The following is a 12,572-nucleotide window of genomic DNA, read 5'->3' on the forward strand; positions in this document are numbered from 1 at the left end:
GACAAATGGGAATTACAATTCAGTATGAGATTTGGGTGGAGACACAGACCCAAACTGTATCAACAGATAAACATGTGCTATGTTGGTTTACTGCACAGATCATTTCATCACCCAAGTATTAAGCCCAGCATCCATTAGCTATTCTTTCTGATTTTCTCCCTCCTCCTCCTCCCCACTTTGACAGCTCCCTGTATGTGTTGTTCTCCACCATATGTTCATGTGTTCTCATAATTCAGCTCTCATTTGTAAGTGAGAACATTCAGTATTTGGTTTTCTGTTCCTTCATTGGCTTGCTAAGGATTCCAGCTCCAGTCATGTCCCTGTAAAGGACATGATCTCATTCCTTTTTATGGCATAGTATTCCATAGTGTACATGCAACACATTCTTTTTATCTACTCTATCATTGATGGGCTTATATGTTGATTCTATGTCTTTGCTATTGTGAATAGTGCTCCAATAAACATACATGTCCATGTATCTTTACAATAGAATGACTTATATTTTGGGGGGTATATACCCAGAAATAAGGTAGTTGGATCAAATGATATTTCTGCCTCTATGTATTTGAGCAATCGCCACAATATCTTCCACAGTGGTTGAACATATTTACACTCTCAACAACAGTTTAAAAGCATTCCTTTTTCTCCACAACCCCACTAGAATCTTTTTTTTTGTTTTACTTTCTAGTAATAGCCATTCTGACTGTTGTGAAATGGTATCTCGTGGTGGGTTTGATTTGCATTTCTCTAATGATCAGTGATGTTGAGCTTTCTTTCATATGTTTGTTGTCCACATGTGTGTCTAGTTTTGAGAAGTGTCTATTCATGTTCATTCCCCATTTTTAAATTATTTTTCTTGTAAATTTAAGTTATTTGTTGATGCTGGATATTAGACCTTTGTCAGATGGATGGGTTGCAAATTTTTCCTCCTATTCTGTAGGTTGTCTGTTTATAGTTTCTTTTGCTGTGCAGAGCTCTTTAGTTTAATTAGATCCCATTTGTCAAATTTTGCTTTTATTGCAATTGCTTTTGGCATCTTCGTCATAAAATCATTGCCTGTGCCTATGTCCTGAATGATATTGGCTAGATTTTCTTCTAGAACTTTTATAGTCTTAGGTTTTACATTTAAGTCTTTAATTCATTTTGAGTTGATTTTTGTATATGGTATTAAGTAAGTGGACCAGTTTCGATTTTCTGCATATGGCTACCCAGTTCTCCCAGCATCATTTATTAAATGGGGAATTCTTTCCCAATTGCAGATTTTCTTCAGGTTCATCAAAGATCAGATGGTTGTAAGTGTGTGGTCTTATTTCTGAGTTCTCTATTCTGTTCCATTGGTCTATGTGTCTGTTCTTGTACAAGTACCATGTTGTTTTGGTTACTGTAGCCTTGTAATATAGTTTGAAGTCAGGTAGCATGATGCCTCCAGCTTTGTTCTTTTTGTTTTAGATATCCTTAGTTATCCAGGCTCTTTTTTAGTTTTATATGAATTTTAAAATAGCTTGTTTCTCATTCTGTGAAGACAGTTAATGGTGGTTTAATGGGAATAGCACTGAATTTATAAATTCCTTTAGGCAGTCTGACCACTTTCACGATATTGATTCTTCCTGTCCATGAGCATGGAATGATTTTCCATTTGTCATCTCTGACTTCTTTGAGCAGTAGTTTGTAGTTCTCCTTGAAGAAGTCCTTTATTTTCCTTGCTAATTTTATTCATAGGTATCTTACTCATTTTCTGGCAATTGTGAATGAGAGCATATTCGTGATTTGGCTCAAAGCTTGCCTTTTCTTTGTTTATAGGAATGCTAGCGTTTTTGCCCATTGATTTTGTATCCTGAGCCCTTGCTGAAGTTGCATATTAGCTTAAGAAATTTTGGGCTGAACTGATGGAGATCTCTGATATAGGATCATGTCATCTGCATACAAAGATAGATTACCTTCCTCTCTTTCTATTTTAATGCATTTTATTTCTCTCTCTTGCCTGATTGCCCTGGCCAGAACTTCCAATACTATATTGAATAGGAGTAGTGAAAGAGGGCATCTTTGTCTTTTGCTGCTTTTCAAGGGAAATGTCTACAGCTTTTGCCTATTCAGTATGATAGGCAAAAGCTGTGGATTTGTCATATATTGCTCTTATTATTTTGAGGTATGCTCCTTCAACACCTAGTTTATTGAGAGTTTTTAATGAGAAGGGGTATTTAATTTTATCATAGACATTTTCTGCATCTATTGAGATAATAATGTGGCTTTTGTCTTTAGTTCTGGTTATGTTATGAGTCACATTTACTGTTTTACATATGTTGAACCAGTCTTGTATCCCATGGATGAAGACTACTTGATCATGGTGAATAAGCTTTGTGGTGTGCTGCTAGATTGAGTTTGCCAGTATTTTGTTAAGGATTTTGGCATCCATGTTCATCAAGGATATTGTCTTGAAGGTTTCTTTTTTGTTGTATCTCTGCTAAGTTTTGGTGTCAGGATGATGCTGGCCTCATAGAATGAGTTAGGAAGGAGTCTCTACTTTTTAGTTTTTTTTGGAATAATCTGAGTAAAAATGGTACCATCTCCTCTTTGTACCTCTGATAGAATTCAGCTGTGAATCCAACTGGTCCTGGGCTTTTTTTTTTTTTTTTTGGTTGGTGGGCTATTTATTATTAACTCAGTTTTGGAACCTGCTGTTGGTCTATCAGGGATTCAATTTCTTCCTGCTTCAGACTTGGATGGGTGTATGTGTCCCAGAATTTATCCATTTCTTCTAGATTTTCTACTTTATAGGCTGCCGTACAAAGTATTGCCAACTAGGTGGCCTTGAAAACAGAAATGTATTGTCTTATAATTCTGGAGGCTAGAACCTGAGATCAAGGTGTTGACAGGGTTATTTTCTTCTGAGAGTTGTGAAGGACAATCTGATTCACGTCTATCTCCTGACATCTGGAGTTTCACTAAAAATCCTAGGCATTACTTGGCTTATAGAAGCATCACTCCAATATCTGCCTTGATGTTCCCAAAGTGTTTTCCTTGTATACATGTCTGTGTCCAAATTTACCCCAAATTACTCCTTATAATTTATAAGGCGACTAGTCATATTGAATTAGGGTTATACCCTACTCTCATGTGACCTAATTTTGACTAATTATATTTGCAACAATCCTGCTGCCAAATAAGGTTAAATTCTGTGATATTGGGGGTAAGTACTTCAACATCTAAATTTTTGAAGGACACAGTTCAACAGATTGCAGTCATAAAGAATATTTTCCAAAACATACTTTCCAAACAAATCCCTGAATACAATAAATAGAATGTGAAATGGAGCTTAAAATATGTCTTTCCAATATAAAATGAAAAGGCCTAGGGATTCTTAACTCTTCAAGGCAAAAAATAACCATGTTAAGACCTTAAAGGGCAGATTTGAGTTACTTTGTTTCATTTACTTATCTTTTGTTAAATTTAATACTGTACTTAAAATATATTGTGCCAATTCATCATCTTAAGGCTGGTGCAATGGACAGGTTGTAATACTTAGCAGTATCAATGATGATGATAAACATTGAACAGGCAACGGAGGGGAACATGGTGTTTTGTGCTACAAAAGGGAGAAGAACTTAGAGAACTTTTGCAGATACTGAGTTGAATTTAAAATGTTTTACCAGGAAAGTAGTTTCAACCTCAAGAAAAAGAAAGAAATTACCAATGGAATGAAAGTGGCACTTTATCAGAGATATCTACTGCTTAATTAAGGTTCAGTTTTTATAGAGAAATAGTATAAATTACCTGAAAAGTTATCAAAATTGGCTGCTAGAATATAATTTAAGTGCAGAGTAAAAGGAGAATTTGAGAAGATGTAGTTTGTTAGAATTCTGTATAGTTTAATAAATATGAAGAAGAGATGACTATAACATTTAAGTTCAATATGAAAAAAATGTATTTTCAGTTAATTTCAGTAATTTGCAGTTATATGCCTTTTCTGTTTTCCGGCATTCATTACTTGTAAGTCAACAAAAAACATTTCTGAAAACAAAATTAGATTTTAAGTAGTTGTCTTTACATTTTAGAGTCATATTCTAATATATAAAAAACATTTTATGGAACTGTTTCATTGTTCATGTTGTTATTAGGTATTTGCAATTTCTAGATAAATAATTGGCTCTATATTCTGTTCATACCCAACATATTCTAACACAGGACACTTAATATTTCCACAAAAATAAAAATGCTGGTGAAAATGTGTCCATTTTTATAGTCTATTTACTCAGCATTATTGCTCATTCATATTTATTTATATGCTATTTTCCTTCATTTTCTGCAATAGTTATCATATCTCAAACTGACAGTTTCCAAAATGAATGTTGAGTCCAATTCTTTTCTGTGGATATAGGTGGAATTGATTACCATCCTCTTTGATACTCAAGGGACTATTTTCTGAATTGCTGCACATAAGCAAAATATTTAATGCTTATGCATATAGGGCTAAGTATAGAATAGACATTTAAGAAATGTTTTTTAAATAAATGAATGTGATATGGAATAGACGAAGAACTAAGAGAGCATATGACCAAATGAATGTACTAATCAGTGAATGACAAGGCAAACTGCTAACCCCAAAGTATAAAAATATTTTTCTTTTGTGGATTTGCCGATTTTTAACAACTGGATATCATTACCATCTAATCTAATGAGGTGAGTGTTAATAACTCTGTATTATTTAACTACTGAGAATAGTACTCTTGAAGAAAATCACATAAAAGAACAACACTAGGAGGGAAACATCATCTCCAATTATAAAGATTCAGAAATAATTGTACACTATCCTTAAATTAATATATATATAACATATATATGTACATGTAATTTGTAGCTGTGAGTTTATTGTGTATGAAAGATAAAGTAGCTTTATATTTAATTAAATTGTTTTTTTGAATCACACTTAAGCAAATACTTAACACTTGCACAAAATCATCTCTGACTTTATAGAGTAAATTCTTTTTAATACTTAGTGTTTTGTAAATTTCTCTACACATGAAATACATTGCAAATTACATTGTAATTCAAATTTGTAATACTTTGATAGTCATTTTTTCTAAACAACTTCAGAAGGGCAGTATTAGAGATTTACATATTTTACTGTTGTGCATATTTCAACAGAAATTATATGGGACTTTTTTATTTCATGTAACTGTATTATTTTAATATAATGGATGACTTCTACTTTAGTCCTTGAGTATGCTTATTACCTGAAATTGTTCTGCTTCATTCATTCATTTTTTTTTTTTTTTTTTTTCAAATTTTATGGCGATAACTCATTTGAAAAAACACACTTTGTTTCTAACTTGGTAAATACAATGTTTTCTTCATTATCTTATGCAAAAGAGTGTTTATGTACAATCAAACAAATATCATACTTTTTCACTGAGAAATGATGGCTGCTTTTCGCTTTTAGTTGATATTTACAGAATTACCCTAGGTTATGATTTTACAGTGTATATATAGATTTCGGGTGTCTTAATAATATCTTAAAAACATCCCTTTGCAGTATTTATTTATTTCCCTTAAATGTAATAAACTTGATCTTTGAAACATAGATCTATGATTTTTAAAATGCCTCAAATGTTATTATGTGACATTTTATAATGATTAACTTTTTTTCCTCTGGAAAATGAAATTCAATTGGAAAAAAGAATAAAAACAGACAAACACCAAAGAATGCTAAAATTCTAAATTTTATTATCTAATATTAGGATAATTAAGTACATATGTAACCATGCTAGAAATAAATTTGAAAATATGCTTTTAATAATTTGAAATGCATTAAAGATTTTGTATATTATATACCATTTATTTTCTTAAATCATGAAGATATTAATGATTTATTTTAATTTTTTTCACAATCCAAACTATATAAATTATATTTTGAATAGTCAAAATAATGTTATATAGCATCATTTACAATTTTCAAACAATTATATTTTTATAAACTGTGTTAAATATTAATTTTCATATATAAAGTTAATGTTTTACTTGCACATAATGTGGAATTTTAGCGAAGTAGAAGATCACTTCATTATGAAAATAAATTGATAGTATCAAGATCAATGAGAAGGAATATCAATGAAAACTCAACAATATCAATGGAAAACTTAAACATTTACTTCATGTTTCACAATAATTTTAACAATGTAGCCATTCTAAGTGCCCTGTTTCAGGTATAAACATGTTTGTGATATACCATTGCATTTAAAATATTTCCCCAACCTTTGATTTATGAACAATATTTCAATGGCTTTGCTGAGTCAACCGTAGAACTCAAAAGTTCTTATTCAGATATTTTCTTATTCCTGCTTACGTTGCCTGTGCTAGAATTGTCAGTGTTGTGGGACAGAGAAAACTAGGTGAGTCCCAGTAAAATTTTCACTTCCTTTACTGTAAGAACGCTTTACCTGTAAACATAACTATCAAAGTCTAAAAATATAGTATTTAGGCTGTCTTGCATGCAGTCTGGCCTGTGACTAAGTTCTTGCAAATCATTGATAGAAGTGTTGCAAGGAATCTTTTATTTTTAAATATATATATGTATGTGTGTATATATATGTATATATACACACATACATACATGTGTGTGTATATATATGTATATATATACACATACATACATACATACATGTGTATGTGTATATATATATATTCTTGTACTTTAGGTACTGGGGTACATGTGCAGACAATGCAGGATTGTTGCATAGGTACATACATGGCAATGCGGTTTGCTGCCTCCATCCCCCCGTCACCTTTATCTGACATTTCTCCCCATGTTACACCTCCCTACGTCCCACTATCCCTTCCCTATTCCCCACCAATAGACCCTAGTGTGTGATGCTCACCTCCCTGTGTCCGTGTGTTCTCATCGTTCGACACCCACCTATGAGTGAGAATATTCGGTGTTTGTTTTTCTGTTCTTGTGTCATTTGGCTGAGAGTGATGATTTCCAGATTCATCCAAGTCCCTAAAAAAGAAAATGAACTCATCGATTTTTATGGCTGCATAATATTCCATGGTGTATATATGCCACATTTTCCTTGTCCAATCAATCATCGATGGGCATTTGGGTTGGTTCCATGTCTTTGCTATTGTAAACAGTGCCACAATGAACATACGTGTGCATGTGTCTTTATAATAGAATGCTTCATAATCCTTTGGATATATATCCAGTAATGGGATTGCTGGGTCAAATGGAATTTGTATTTCTAGGTCCTTGAGGAATCACCACACTGTCTTCCACAGTAATTTCTACACATCCTCTCCAGCATCTGTTGTCTCCAGATTTTTTAATGATCACCATTCTATCTGGTGTGAGATGGTATCTCACTGTGGTTTTGATTTGCATTTCTCTAATGACCAGTGATGATGAGCATTTTTTCAAACGTTTATTGACCTCATAAATGTCTTCTTTTGAAAAGTGTCTGTTCATGTCCTTCACCCACTTATGAATGGGTTTGCTTGTTTTTCTCTTTTAAATCTGTTTTGGTTCTTTGTAGATTCTGGACTTTTGCCCTTTGTCAGATGAGTAGATTTCAAAAATTTCCCATTCTGTTGGTTGCTGTTTCACTGTAATGATTGTTTCTTTTGCTGTACAGGAGCTCTGGAGTTTAATTAGATCCCATTTGTCTATTTTGGCTTTTGTTGCCAATGCATTTGGTGTTTTAGTCATGAAGTCCTTGCCTATGCCTATGTCCTGAATGGTTTTGCCTATGTTTTTTTCCAGGGTTTTTATGGTGTTAGGCCTTATGCAAGGAATCTTCTAAGAATCCTTTGTCAAAGACAGTTCAAACATTTTGTTTTTCTTTTTTATATTGCTTGGAATAAGGATGGGATACCTGGAGCTCTGGACCATGTACTTCATAAGGGATTAATTGTTTAGCATAAGGGAATATCAATCTCTAAAAACTTCATGGGCTAAGAATTTTTATCATCATTAGATCACCTGGCTCTTGACAATTATGAGAGAAATATAACTATAACTTACCGAAGTCATTGATATATGGGTTATGTGCAGCTCAGAAGGAATTTAACATTTGTTGCTACAAATTTGTAGTAACAGCTTCTGTTTATAGTATACATCTTACAAATATAGGTTTAAATTCTGCTTCTGTTTTATACAAATAAATGCAGCAATTAAAAAACTAATAATGCTTCTTACATGAAACAATCGTGTTAGACATTAGATAGTGGATTTGGATATGGTGGCTAATAGCTCTGCTCTACCCCTAGCCCCAGGATACCTCACCATCCCTGCCTAGACCCTTATAAATATGTTGCTTTATTAAGGCATTTGAAATGACTCCCTCTGAGTGTATTACCTGTGCAAATTGAACACTGAAAATGGCATAATTAATATTAAGTTTTCCACTAATTGGCATAGGGTGAAATGTGGGTAGAGGGCAAGGATTTGACAGATTAAGCCGTTTGACAAGGATAAATACTACATAAAATTTAGCTGCTTTTAACTGCTCTAGAGGCAAACTAGTCAGGCCAAGTGTGTTGATATGGAAAAACCAACTCAGTATTAGATGGGATCTTTAGTCACTGAGAGACAAAATTTGGAATATCCCTGGAATATTGAAGGTGAAGAAACCCAATGACACAGAGAGAATAGAAATTTTGTAGTGGCCTGTTATGAGTAGCCTATGGATATCCAGGTGTCCTTTTCATCAGGCTCCCTAATTATTACATTGTGGCTCCATGGTTATTCAGTTCAATTCAAGCAACTTGTTTCCAGGTGGTTGGCATTACCTCTGAAAAATGGTTCTTTAAATGGGCTGTAAGTTGGTAGGTTAGGCACTTAGCAATGAAGGTAAACAGATTATCCATGGTGAGCATGGTTCTATTTTTAGTGTCTATGGATAGCCTCAATATTTGTCATGTAGTCACTTTGTACATGGGTCCACAATTCATGCTTGGTCATTAGAATTATTCACCTTGGGCAGTAAGAACACTAACCTCTTTTTCTGTCTGTTGGTTCAGTGGCATAAATTTCAAAAATGTTGGCAGGTGGGTGAGGAGTCAGCCTCAACTTCCAAACCACTGGAGATGTGAATATTTTTCTAAGGAGAAATATTTACCCATTAAGCATCAAAACTTCCAGATGTCCTAATCTGATTCAAGATTTGAAGAAACAATATCTTACATATATCATACAATATTTTATATATCTTGAGTTGTAATTGGGAGACAGCTCAAGCCCCTGTCTTCTACCCAGTTCTCAGACCAAGGTTTTCTCACTAAGGAGTAGTTGTCACTATATCCTCTCAGACACGGCTTGTATAACTCAATTTCTAGCATATCATCCCATCATTCTACTTGAGCCTGCTCTTTCTAATCATGTCTTCAAACTAGTAAATCCTGCGCATGTGATCAAATTGTTAATACTTTCTTTATGATAAGGTAAGGAAACTGGTCCTATAAGGTTACAAGTTGATGCATAGGCATTCTGTAAGACCATGAAAAGTAATAAGCTGTAAGGATGGGGGTCCACTTTTAATTTTTTTTGGCATATAACTGGTCAGTTCTGCCATCACCATTTATTAAATATGAAACTTTTCTTTATTGCTTGTTTTTGTCAGGTTTATAAAAAATCAGATGGTTGATGTGTAGTTTTATTTCTGAGTTTTCTATTCTGTTCCATTGGTCTATGTGCCTGTTTTTGTACCAGTACCATGATTTTTTTTGGTACTCCAGACTTGTAGTATAGTTTTAAGTCTGGTAGCATGATGCCTCCAGCTTTGTTCTTTTTGCTTAGGATTGTTCTGGCTATACAAGCTCTTTTTTGGTTGCATATAAATTTAAAAAAATATGTCTGATTCTGTGAAGAATATCAATGGTAGTTTAATGGGAATAGCATTGAATCTATAAATTGCTTTGGGTAGTATGGCCATTTTCATGATATTAATAACCATATTTATGAACACGGAATGTTTTTCCAACTGTGTCATCTCTTGATTTCCTTGAGCAGTGATTTGTTGTTCTTGAAGAGGTCCTTCACTTTTGTTGTGAGCTATACTCTTACGTATTTTATTCTCATTGTGGCAAAAATTAACTTAAGATGGATTAAAGACTTAAATATAAAATCCAAAACTATAAAAACCCTAAATGAATATCTAGGTCATACCATTCAAGGCCTAGGCAAGAGCAAAGATTTTATGATGAAATCACCAAAAGCAATTGCTACAAAAGCAACAATTGACAAATGGGATCTAATTACATTAAAGAGTTTCTGCACAGCAAAAGAAACTATCATCAGAGTGAAAAGGCAACCTACAGAATGGGAGAACATTTCTGCAATCTATCTATCTGATGAAAGTCTAATATCCAGAATCTATAAGGAACTTAAGCAAATTACAAGAAGAAAATGAATAATCCCATTAAAAGGTGGGCAGAGGACACGAACAGAGGCTTCTCAAGAGAAGGCATACATGGGGACAACAAACATATGAAAAAAAGTTCAACATCACTGATCAGAGAAATGCAAATCAAAACCACACAGTGAAATATCATCTCATTCCAGTCAGAATGGCAATTATTAGCAAGTCAAGAAACAGATGCTAGCAAGATTATGGAGAAATAAAAACATTTTTATACTCTTGGTAGGGATGAAAATTAGCTCAACCATTGTGGAAGACAGTGTAGTGATTCCTCAAAGATTTAGAACTAGAAATACCATTTGACCCAGCAATCCCATTACTGGGTATATACTCAAAGGATTATAAAACTTTCTATTATACATATATATGCAATCATGTGTTCATTGCATCAGTATTTACAATAGCAAAGGCATGAAATTAATACAAATTATCATTAATGATAAACTGGATAAAGAAAATGTAGCATGTATACACCATGGAATACTATGCCACTACAAAAGTAATGAGATCATGTCCTTTGCAGGGACCTGGATGAAGCTGGAAGCCATTATCCTCAGGAAACTAATGCAGGAACAAAATAACCAAGACTACGTGTTTTCAGTAATAAGTGAGAGCTGAGCACGTAGACACAAGAGACAGAACAATGCACTCTGGGAGCTGTTGGGGGAGGTCAGTGATCATCAGGAAAAATCGCTGATGCATGCCAGGCTTAATGTCTAGATAAGGGGTTGATAGGTGCAGCAAACCACGATGGTACAAGTTGAACTATGTAACAAACCTACACATCCTGCACGTGAGCCCTGAAACTTAAAATGAAATAATTTTTTTAAAAAAGAAAGGCAACAATGGCAGAAGCATTGCAATAAAGAAAGGAAATGTAATACCCAGGTTATATCGATACTTATGAGAATAAACTGCTGACTCCTCACCCACCCAGACGTTTTTGAAATCTCACATCACTGAACCAACAAACAGAAAAGGATGACCAAAGTGAATAAATCTAATTACCAAGCATGAACTGGAATACTGCTACAAAATAGGAGTAAATAAGACTCAAGGGAACTCACTGGTGTTCTTAATACTCCTTTGCTCCATAGGTTTGGCCAACAGAAAATTACTTCTATTAAGACAGTACTGATGTAGACACAGATAATACAGGAAAAAAAGAATAGCTTCAGGTCACCTTCATTCCAGGAAATAACCCATTTTATCAGATTTCAAGCAAAAGATAAGGAGAATGTGGAGTACATGAAAGAAGAAAGCAATGTTTATAAAGTTAAATCTTGGGATAAGCTGCAGGGGAATGACTCTGGGAGTGAGAAGAATTAAAAATACAGGCTATACTTTAAGTCAATTTTGTTTTTCTTCCCTTTACCCAACCACCATGCCTAAAGGATTTAAGTCACTGAGGGCCTGACAAAATTGGCTTTTATTATGTGGTAATTTTATACTACATTTTCTTTATTCATTTGTCCATTGATGGACAAGTAGGCTCATCCTCAATCATGGTTTCTGTTAATAGTGCTGCAGTCAACATGACTGAATTTATTTATTTTGGATATATATCCTATAGTGGGATTACTGGATTATCCTCAAAGATGAGTTAGCTTATTATACTTTATATATCTATTTTGGGAAAGTGCATTTTTATCTTGAGAAAAGACATATATATATATGTATTTATGTATATATGTATATAAACACATGTACACTCATACATGTATATATACTTATATTTATATATAAAATATACATATAGCACAAATATGTATTTACATCTATGTATACATATATATTAATATTTTGTATATATTATAATTTTAATTCTATTTTTAACCAAAATACTAGACTAGAACAACAAATTGGGAAACTCTGGGTACATAATTTTTTTCTTCATTATGAAATACTTTATTACATTCATTTTTACATAGGACTTTAGGTAACAAGTGAAAGACTAAAAGATTTAAACTACAAAAACAAAAGTATGTGTATATATAACGTATTTTTCTAATGTGATTGAGAAAACTTTTAAAAGATTGCCTATTCAGTCATTTTCTCTTGTTTGTTTTTATTGTATTTTTAATTGACATAATTGGACATATTTATTTGGTACAGTGTGATGTTTTAAAATGTGTATGAATTGTGTAATAATTAAATCAGGAT

The sequence above is a fragment of the Aotus nancymaae genome, unplaced genomic scaffold (assembly GCF_030222135.1).
Source record: "Aotus nancymaae isolate 86718 unplaced genomic scaffold, 86718_ANA_hifiasm-v0.15.2.pri h1tg000022l_1, whole genome shotgun sequence".
Taxonomy (NCBI): Eukaryota; Metazoa; Chordata; class Mammalia; order Primates; family Aotidae; genus Aotus; species Aotus nancymaae.